General features: G+C 48.6%; 1 protein-coding gene across 1 annotated transcript in view; it reads right to left on the bottom strand.

Moving 5' to 3' along the window:
* Positions 1-9,420, bottom strand: part of Cemip (cell migration inducing hyaluronidase 1) — a 140,760-nt gene that overhangs the window by 94,668 nt on the left and 36,672 nt on the right. The gene's annotated exons all lie outside the window — the stretch shown is intronic.

A 9,420-nucleotide genomic window follows, 5' to 3' on the forward strand; every position in this document is an offset into this window, starting at 1 on the left:
GGGCTATCAGCCCAAACCAGAAAACTTGGACTACAGAGGGGCGAGGGAGGTAAAGAGTATTCTAGACAGGGTTGTCCCAGATCCCTCCAAGAATGTGAACACTGGGCTAGGTATGGCCAGGACCTCTGGCTCAGGTCTGGTTCCCCACTGGCCACACACACACACAGACACAGACACACAAACACACAGATACACACTCACAGACACACACACACACCTGCATCAGTTCACAAAAGACTCTTAGACACAAGAGCCTGATGGTTTCTGAGGGGACATTTATGCCCAGTGGTCTTTGGAGAACTTGTAGGAAGGAAATAGTCTACCAGCCTCTTTATTTTCCCTGTAAAATCCCAGTACTCTTTTGGGGTGTTAAGCTGGCCCTCGGAGATTCTCTTCTCACCACAGAGCTGGCCTTCTAGACACATCGCCATGTGGAGCAGAGCCTGAGATGCAAGACCTCATTCCAGTAAGACCTCCCAACATCCCAAGGCTTAACAGGCCAAGAGGAGACCTGCTCTGCTTGAACTAGGGGAAGAGGCCAGATGGTCCTTTTTTCCTCCAAAACACCCGAGAAACTTCTGCGTTTATGGCGGGGTTCCACAGAACAGTTTGAGGGCTGCAGACCTAAAGTGGGCCAAATGTAGTATGGTGGCCCAGAGAGGTGGAGACCATCCATGGTACTTGGATGAACGACACAGCAGTGAAAGCAAGGGACTGGGCGATGGGGAACAGAGGGGCAGATGCATCCCTCGAGAAGTAGCAGTGGTCAAGGTGGCTCAGCAACCAACCCACCCCATAGGACGCTCAAGTGGCGGAAGGCAATAGAGGGAGGGTCCAGTTCACCACTGAGAGCAGAACAAAACGCCATGGGGCATGGGTGATGGCAGGTATATAGAGGCAGGATAGGAAGGCAATCAGACCCTAGTCCATGCTTTAGAAGGGTGAGGCACTCAGGGAACAGAGAAGGGCCTGGGGCAGTGGTGGGATGTGCGCATGTGCCCTACCACAGATCTCAGCATAGCTGCCAAGGGACTGTTTGCTTCTGGAGTTTCTTTCATCATCAACCACTCTCTATGTGGGATGAAGAGGGAGAGGCTGAGTCTCCAAGGCTGGGGGACGGGGATCAACACCCATTTCCTTGCGAAGAGACTACAAGACACTTCTTCTAGGTACTTTAGAATTCTAAACACTTGACTGTCAACTATGTGTGATGGCAGGGTTTATTCCTCCTGTCTCTCTGTAACATTGGCTAATCTCAGCATATACACAGAGAGAAACATACTTGGTCAAGAAGTATAATTATTATGTCTCAATCAAAAAGAGATTAGTGATCCAGAACCCAGACTGTAATTCCAATGGACACCTGCTTAGTTTCAGGCCCAGCTGGATTCAACTATCTTGGGAGCATGAAGCCGACCTTAAGTCTACTGAAGACCGCTTCTGTGGAGACTCGGTGTGATCTATTATGAAGACATTTTTTTTTTTCATATTGGAACCTGAAACACAGGCTGGGACAAACAAGAAGTCACCCATCGCCCACAAGTCACTGTTATTTTCTTAGCAGATCCAGCTCTGCTACGCTCTGCTTCTCGTGAATGAGTTTCACCAAGACTCTGGGAGGGTCTATTTATATCACCAAGAAGAGACTGACTGAAGAGAGGGATGAAGGTGAGGAGAGAGGGAGAGAGAGTCACTCTGCAAATGATGAGATGCAGAACCTTTTCAAATGTGAGGTCTAGCAATCAAGCTAATCTTTCAAATCAAGAAGCCTGATGCTACAATGGCCCAAATGGTTTACAGCCTTTCTTATCTTCAACAGTGTGATATTCAGACTGAACCTTTGTAAACAGCTTTGGATCCAGTTCCTGGAGTCCATGCTCCCAAGAAGTCTTAGGGCCAATCTGTGTGCTTTACTTGGTGAGCAATTCTTTTCCTTTTCTTTCCCTTAACCCTTGGATTATATCCCTTTTCCCTCCATGCTACCTGTTTGAGGTGCTGACAGATGATGTAAATTTCTGTCCACATCTTTCCCAAAGGAGGAAGGGAGCTGGGGGCAATTTAGATGGACTGTAGACTGGCCAGCCTGGTAATTTGCTGGGTTAACTTTGCCAACTTTGAAGCCTGGCAGTCTTGAGGGAATGGAAGGAGGTTTTCCTTCTAACTTCCTGTCCACTAAAGCTTTTCAAAATGTCTCCACACCACAGATGTGTCAAAACACCCTTCCCTTTCAGCACAAAAAGTATCATGCTTCCTGTTGTGACTTATTGGTCTTTTTTTTTATGAGAGTTCCCAAAGACTGAGGGCTAGGGTTGCTAAGGTGCTGTCCAGATTGTTCACTGTCCTCGACTTAGGACTAAACATCGTCCACCAGGCTACACTGTCATCTCTGTCAACAAGCTAAGTTTCCCTTCGTCTGCTAGTCACTGCTTGGTGGCTATTCAAGAAAGGTACTTCTCTGCTGGTGGTAGTGGCACATGCCTTTAATTCCAGCACTTGTGAGGCAGATGGCTCTCTGTGAGTTTGAGGCCAGCCTGGTCTATAGAGTAAGTTCCAGGACTGGTTCCATAGCACTGAGAAACCCCATCTCAAAGGAAGGAAGGAAGGGAGGGAGGGAGGGAGGGAGGGGAGGAGAGGGGAAGGGAGGGGAGGAAGAAAGGAAGGAAAGTAAGAAAGGTACTTCTCTTCCTCCCTCCCCCTCTCCCTTCCTCTTTCCACCCCTCCTTTCTGCCTCCAACCCATCCTCCAGTCTTAGGTACAGAGTTCCGAGTTAAGTATTTTGAGTCATGGAATGAACTTGTCACTGGGGCCATGTTGGTAGCAGTTTGCAAACGAAATGATGAAAATTAAATTGGCTGTAGCACAGTGGAGTTGAAGGGGAGAATCAGACCTTAGGGAAGATAAACGCCATCCTCAGTTCTGATTCTTGTGACACAACCTCCACTTAAGAACTAACAAGGGACTTACGTGTGAGAATATCTCTTAAGGAAGGAATGGGCAGGTGACAAAGGAAAGGAGAAACAGAGCAGGAGGGACTGGGCATTGCCCTGAAGAACGAACACCGCACCGGAAGGCATTCAAATTATACTAACAAATGTCCAAGGCAGTGCTTTTGCGAGTCAAACTGAGCCTATAATTGTGACCTCTGATACCTGCTTTGGCACACAGTATGTCCTAGGTACAGCAGCTGCAGGTGGAAACTCCATGCTCTGAGGCCTGGAGACTTTGAAAGCCTAGAGGCTTCTGTGATCCGAAGCTCACAATTCAGATCTCGGTTCTCTGTCAGCTTCTGCACAAAGTCACAGCTCAGTCTGCACACGACTAACCCAGGAGAACACCAACTACCATGACACAAGGCAAAACCACACAACGTGATGGCAGTGACATTCATGATGGACACCAAGCTACATGGAAATGCCTTCCTGGCTATCCTAAAGCAAGGCTCGGAAGTCAAGGCCATAGGGACCAACATGTATCAGAAAGCCTGCAGCCTCCACGGGAGCAGATACCAAAACTAACCCTGGGAAACATGAATTTCGTTAGAAGTACAAAATGCCTAACATCTGAAGAAAACTGCATTGTTATATGAAGTCTTTGAAGACAGGATTCATGTATACACACAGACCTAGGTGTGTGTGTGTGTGCTTGTATGTATGCTTATTCTCCTACCAATTACAGGTATGTCTGCTCCCCCAGAAGTTGCTTAGTTAACACTAAGCGCATGAAAATAACCAGAGAGGCTGCTGGGAAGAAGCGCTATAAGAGTAGACGCGGAATTTGCAGGTACAGACTTGTGCATATGCAAGGGAAAGTGTGAAAAGGGAGTCGGCCCTAAGCAGGGAGGGAAGCCTGGCTCCTGTACTTCTTTCGTTTTTCATCTTGCCCACCCCATCCCCTCCTACAGTGTCTCAGGTGTTCGGACAGCTCTAGACATAGCAAATGCACCTTCAGATAACCTGCAATGACCAAGTCATAGAGCAACCAAACAGCTCCATGGGAGGACTGCCCGCAGATCACAGTGAGGACAGGAGGGCTCTCGAAGCCTGTCGAGTCCCCGTGTGTCCTACAGTTCCTCGGGCCTGAAGGATACCTGAGCGTCTGGCCAGCCAGAAGCCGGTGGCTTGGCTCCAGAGCTGAGTGACTGATGGAGACTTTTATTCTCATCCCAGATGCTAATGAAAAGTGCAATGGCCCTTGCTTACTTGTTTGAGCCATGGCCACGTGTGCTGTGGCTTGGCGGGCGCTCAGCATTTGGAGTGGTTTAAATAGCAGGTCAGGCAGGGGCCTTCCCAGCCCAGCCTTGTCCTGGAAATTCTTACAAACATTTCCAAGAAAAAGAAGAGAAAATAATGCCTGCTTTGCTGAGGGTGGAGCTGAGGGCAGGGGCCTTGGAGTTAAGAATTTGAATTTGATCCTGGTACAGGTGAGTGTCCTTCGCCAGACCACTTAATTTCTCTGAGCCTCAGTTTCCCCACTTGCAAATGGAAGGTAATGCCAATACAGGTTTTCTGAGTTACCGGATGAGGTTTTTACATGTAATTCACGGTCACTCTATAGTGACCGAGGTGGCCACCTGGCACATGGCATACCACATTCAATGATTCTCTTTGTCTACCAGTGAAGGTGCCAAGACTATACCAACATACAGTGCAGATTTGTTCTGGAAACCCAGAAGAGAAGACATATAAGCAGTCTGGGGAGCTCATTACTCCTCCTTACCTGATGAAGAAAACATGTAAAAGAAAATGGAGGTGGAAGCCATTGTTAAATTATTAAGGCTGACAGGCAAATAATGGCTGGCTGGAGAACCTTCCAGAATATTCTTTGTCTCAACCCAAATTGACCAAAGTTGCATTTGGGGTTTTCAGTGAAACCTGCTTCTTCACAGGTTCAAAAGGTTACTTTCTGAGCTGAAAGTTGCACTCTACCACAATGGGAAACACACAGGATCCTGAAAATGAAGTATCTACTTTAGCTATCCCTTCTTCTTCTTTTTTTTTGGGGGGGGGGGGGCGGTTGCTTGTTTGTTTTGTTTTGTTTTTTGAGACAGGGTTTCTCTGTGTCGCTTTGTTGCCTGCCCTGGAACTAGCTCTTGTAGACCAGGCTGGCCTCGAACTCAGAGATCCTTGTGCCTCTGCCTCCCAAGAGCTGGGATTAAAGGTGTACACCACCACTGCCCGGCTGAGTCCTCCTTATTTAGTGAGAGTTTTTCAAACTATGAATGAAATATGAGTGAGTAAAACTAGACATAAGGGTTTGTCACCTGTTAAGGAGAGCTGACCCAGGCTACTGGCGTCAGGATAAGGCTCAGAGTGCCCTGTCTATAGCCCTTCACAGGAGACTGGAATTTGCTGATGTAGCCAAGCACAGTCCTGGGAGAGTCAGCTCTCTGCGCTTTGGGGTGGGGAGGTCACTGGTTTGGAGCAGATAACAGCGGGACTGTCCTCTTGTGTTGAAGGAAGATCAGACCTGATACAATCACAACTCCTGAGGCCACCTGCAGTCAGTGTGCCAACTGAGATGCCAACAGGGGAGACCTCCCTGGTGCAGTTTTAACTGAAACCCTAAAGAATGCGAATGTGCGATTCTGGGAAGCAGTGATGATGCACTCGCGGTAGGGGAATGGGAACAGATAGACAGCAGCCTGGGGAGCCACGTAGAGGCTGTGGCTGTGACCAGGGCCGCAGGAACTCATAGCAGAGTTTGCAGAGGGGTCAAGCGAACACCTCTCCCTTCTTGTCCACAAGCTCTGGGCAGCCACTGTGAATCAAACACAGCCTCCTTCCCTGGGAACCCCAAGAGGACCCTGACAAGCCTTCTCACCTGAACTGGTGAGATACAAGATAATCACAGTCCCAGCCGAGAGGAAAAGCCTATGGTCCAATAGCAGGATCCATGTAGGGCTTTCAATAGTCCAAGTACATGGGCACATCAGCCAACCCCTGTGTGTCCTGGGCTGGGCTGAGACTTAAGTCCGCACCTCTGAAAGACTAAATCTTCATTCTGCTTCCTCACTGCTTCACAGTCCTCCATCTGAGACAAGGGGACATCTCCCCGTGGAGTATGTAAGAGCTCCCAGTCCTGGCCTCCAGATATGTCCCTGGGAGATATTCAGGAAGAGGCCATTGCTGTTTTGCATCCTTTTCTTTCTCTGACGCTCCTTCCAATCTCACTGGGCATGCCTAGAGCCTCCCTCACCATCGTGACAGTCAGTAAACCTGTGAAGACCTGGCCACACCTGGCTTGTCAGCAACCAGGGGTGGGATTGAGATGGAAGACAAGGCCCCCTCACATCTGGTCTCAAGACAGGAGAGCTCTGGGGATAGCGTGGGCAGTGTGAGGATTACAGAAGAAAAAGGAGTGGGTCTCTGGGGTCTGTGGGAAGGAGAAGGGCTCTGAGAGAGTTGGCCTGTGGCTCCATGGGGCCATGTGAGGAGTTGGCCTGTGGCTCCATGGGGCCATGCTAGAAAAATTCTAGAGTAATGGAAAGGGTCTCCAGTCCTCTTCCCTGGCCTGAGTTCTGGCCTTAGGCTGCCACAGGAAATTTCCCTGATAGAGTCAACAGCAAAGGCCTTACTGGAGAAGACACTCTGCTCCTGGTCAACTCTCTGAGGAATCTCAGTGGGCCTGAAACTGGCTCTCATCCATGATATGGCTTGTACTTACTTAGCTCAAACATCAACAAGAACCCACAAGACTAACACACGCAGGGGAGGAAATCCCCACATACTCTTAATACTCTTATTTCAACAAGGAACTCTGGCAGCCCCTTTCTCCAGGTCCATCCTGGAATCCTATTCTTTCCCCTTCAATCTCTCAGTGTAAAACAGAACTGGGGATTACTGTTGCTCTAGTGTGCAGGACTGCCTCTCCTCAGAGAGATTATATAATTTTGTCATGACCACACAGTCAGCAGGAGCTCCTGCAAGACTCAACTCCCAGACTATGCTCTCCCTTGATTTGCCCGTTTTCCCAGACTTGGCTCTCCCTCCCGGCCATCTGCTCGGGGGCCTGAAAAGTGAGGTGTTCTCTGTGGCAGCAGATGGAAGTCAGTCATAGAGTAATGAACCAAATGGCACCACGCTGGGGCAGAGATGTTCTCAGCCTGAAAATAGCCTCCGTTTATGCTACGGGTGACATGAGGAGGGAAAGAAAGCCAAGGCATTGGCCAAGCAGCTGTACAGCCTTCTCCAAACACCGACCTCCCCTGTCCCGCTCACCCTCACCCAGCCAGTGACTGTGTTTAAGGCAGTTCTGACACTGCTAAAGTCAGCTCCAAACTCCTGTCCATGAGTTCTTCTGTCCTGCTGTGGGAAATGAAGGAAGGCAGAGGCTCGTGGAAACAGTCTGCTTGGAAACAGCTGGTAGGAGATGAAGGGGGCGTTTAGGATACCCAGGCCAAAGGGAACTTGCCCCCCCCCCATTTCAGGGACCTACTGCCTGGCACAGGGTGGGTTTGGCTTGGAAGGGAGAGAGCTCTGATTGTACACATGAGAGGACCATCCAAACAGCATGAGCTCATTACAGCCATCCATCACCCTCACTTCCTGCAAGGTCTCTGAGGTGTTTGCCCTAAGTGGGCAGCAGTAGAGAGGCACATACATGCAACCAAAAGACAACTCCAAGAGCTGGAGAGATCTGACTCTGGGCAAAACATTGACGTTAATGGAAAACCCATCTACCGAAGACCCTTTGCAGTTGGGAGCCTGTGTATAGTGACCATCCATCAGGTTACTGCCCTGACTGGGAACATCCATCAAAATCAATGGATATATCATGGCTTCAGGGGCTATCAGATCCCCTCCAGGAAGACTGGAATAACACACTTCCATTTCCTCCCTGCCTGGAGATGAACTGACCTGATGGCTGAACTGGTGTCTCAAGCATCCATAACCAGTAGGGAAAGAAAACCAATTCTGTTGTGCTTCAAGTACTTGGTAGCAGCTGGAAGCCCTGATATGGTGGTCTCTAGAAAGTTCAAGAACTTCCAACAACTTCTGACTTACACCTCTTTGTAATCCCCAAGAGAAGGCAGAAAGGTGCAGCTGGGGACAGGGTTAGGGACTTGCCAGCCAGAGTTATTTACCCTTGAGTAATGCTCCATCTCTTGTCAACCCTAGCTTCGTACCATTGCTTTGTGTGCACATCTAAGTGATGCAAAAAAGGGAGAAACCCAAAGGGCTTGTGGAAGTACCCTGGGCTCCTCCAAGTCCCCATCTGCACACCACACACTTCCTCACCTAACACCCTAAGCAGGAACCTGGCAACCCATCTTCCCAAATAAAACCTTTCAACTTTTCTTTTGAAGATTTCTTGAGTCTGACCCCCTATTACCTGGTTAGGGGCAAAGCTCCCGAGTCAGCATCCCTGCCCTTGCCCTACCTCTTTAACCCAAGCCTCGTTTCCGGGGCCTTTTAACCTCACGGCTTTCAATTATGGAAAGGTCATAATTTCTCGTCACGATCCTTCAACTTGAACCCTGCCTTTGTTTCTGGTCACCGATAGCACTGGCACATGAAACTACCAGGAATAAAAATGAAACAGAAATTAAGGTTTATGACTACAATAAGCCAGTGGAGAATGGATTTTTCCGTGGGCCCTCCTGAGTGTGAACCACTGCAATCCTCACCCTGCACTGTCAGGGGCTGTCTCCTTAAATTAAGAACGCATCAGCTCCAGTGGGGAAAGGGGATTGTAATTCCATCTCCAAATCCTTGACATCTGAATTCTAACATATCTTGCTTCTTAAGTTATTCCATAATCTAGAAGGTGAATATGTATATATACACACACACACACACACACACACACATATATATATATACACACATACATACATACATACATACATACATACATACATACATACATATCCAGGGTCACCACAACTGACAAGGTGCACAGAGTGAGAGACTTTGGAGCACTCAGCCCTAAATGGAATGTCCCCATCAAACCCCTCCCCTCAAGGTTCGGGGATCTATGTGGGAGAGGAGGGCAGACATATTCTAAGAGCCAGAGGTGGCAGATAACTACAAGGAAACAGCATCATCCAGACCCAATGGGACTAATGTACATATGGACACACAGAGACTGTGACATACAAACCAGGTGAAGTCCCAACATGGAAGAGGGGAAATGGACATAAATCCCACCCCTAACCAAGAAGCTATGCGCAACTGATAACTGCTGGGAAAAATCGGTTTTCTTCAGTGGCGTGTCACAGGTGTATCAGCTACACTGAGCCAGGCACCATGCTTAGGGAGTTGTTGGCCAACATAAAATGGATTCCATTTATTTAGTGAACTTTTTGTTTTACTGTTTTGTTTTGCTACTTTTTGTCTTATTGTTTGTTTAGTTTGGAGAGAGAGGGGGGAGGGAGAGGGAAGGAGGGAGAGGGAGGGAGGGAGGGAGAGAGAGAGAGAG

Source organism: Microtus ochrogaster, chromosome 22 (genome assembly GCF_000317375.1).
Source record: "Microtus ochrogaster isolate Prairie Vole_2 chromosome 22, MicOch1.0, whole genome shotgun sequence".
NCBI classification, from domain to species: Eukaryota; Metazoa; Chordata; class Mammalia; order Rodentia; family Cricetidae; genus Microtus; species Microtus ochrogaster.